This window comes from Saccopteryx bilineata, chromosome X (genome assembly GCF_036850765.1).
Source record: "Saccopteryx bilineata isolate mSacBil1 chromosome X, mSacBil1_pri_phased_curated, whole genome shotgun sequence".
In the NCBI taxonomy this organism is placed as follows: domain Eukaryota; kingdom Metazoa; phylum Chordata; class Mammalia; order Chiroptera; family Emballonuridae; genus Saccopteryx; species Saccopteryx bilineata.
In genome coordinates this window covers 96,939,960-96,941,417 of record NC_089502.1, presented here as the reverse complement: position 1 = coordinate 96,941,417, position 1,458 = coordinate 96,939,960, and the positions used below count along the sequence as shown (strand labels likewise).

General features: G+C 39.8%; 1 pseudogene; it reads left to right on the top strand.

The window, feature by feature from the left end:
- Positions 1 to 209: 209 nt before the first annotated feature.
- On the top strand, positions 210 to 755 carry LOC136316907 (translation machinery-associated protein 7-like; annotated as a pseudogene).
- The last annotated feature ends 703 nt before the right edge of the window (positions 756 to 1,458 follow it).

Below are 1,458 nucleotides of genomic sequence, written 5' to 3'. Positions count from 1 at the left end.
TGACTATTGCAAACACATTCCAAATTTTTTAGATCACTTGTTCAAATCCCTGGGCTTGCCTGGTCAAGGCACATACGGGAGTTAATGCTTCTTGCTTCTCCCCCACCCCTCTCTCTCAGTTTGTCTCTCTTCCCTAAAATGAATAAATAAATAAAAATAATTTAAAAAGAAAGAATAAAATACTCATTAAAAAAAAGGTTTTGTTCCGGTGACAGGGTCTGGGGAAGGGGCGGCAGGCGCCATGTCTGGCCGCGAAGGTGGCAAGAAGAAGCCCCTGAAGCAGCCCAAGAAACAGGCCAAGGAGATGGACGAGATAAGGCATTCAAGCAGAAGCAAAAAGAGGAGCAGAAGAAACTTGAAGAGCTAAAAGCGAAGGCCGCGGGGAAGGGCCCCCTAGCATCGGGTGGAATTAAGAAATCTGGCAAAAAGTGAGCTGTTCCTTGAGCCTGGGGCAATGGTGATGATCCTTAATTCCATTCCTGTTTTAACATCTGGATTCCCTGTCATAACATCTCTTGCCACGTATAGCTAGAATGAAGTGTTGTCTGGAAGCCTATTGTATATTTAAGAATAAACTTTTGTAAAAACATGATAATAACCACTTGTAGTGGCTCGCTCATCTCTTTAGTTCTCACTCTGCCATTTCAGCCTTAGCCGTGTGGTCAGAGCAAACTCAGCCAGAATCCTGTCCAAGTTGTTCTTAGTCTGTACTGCCCCAAATTCTGTACACCTGAATTAAACCAACTCATTTGAAATGGCAAAAAAAAAAAAAAAAAAAAAAAAAAAAAAAAAGGTTTTTAGAATATAGGTACTGAAATGCAACAATAGACACACAGACAATCATTCCAGATTTCCTTTCTTCAAAGAACTGACACTTTCCTTCTTTTTTTCTCTTGGCACTTCTAACTAAAGAACCTCTCTATTCATACATCAAGTGGTGCAGACTGCTCTGAAAAGTATTTGGTTCTCTTTTATGGATAATACAGAAAAGAGAAGGTTTTCTGAGATTGAGCATGGGTGGATATTGGGGTCTGTCCCAGGTATTCATTTCAAAATGAATTCTTCACTAACAGTAGCAGCTTCAGTATTTCTATTAAGGAAGGACATAAGAGCTGCATATAATTGGAATTTGGAAGTGAGGGCAGGCATAGAAAGTCATGCAGGGACTTGTTTAAAGTTAATTTGCATATCAAATACATTATTTTTTTCTCAGCTTAGATATTTTAGGGAGATGGCTTGAGACGGAATAGAACTGGTAGAGGCTATTAGAGAGAGTGAAAGCCTCCTGCCTATCCTCCTCACTATTATTTAAGGGCAGAAATACTTACTGGACTGAGAGGAGTAAAAAGAATAAAGCTCCTAGCTGACCTTTCATTCCTATGTTTACAGTCCCAGATCGTAATCAAAATAGGTCTAAGATTTCTCCTACATACAGCTCTGAGATTAAGTTTGCCTTGG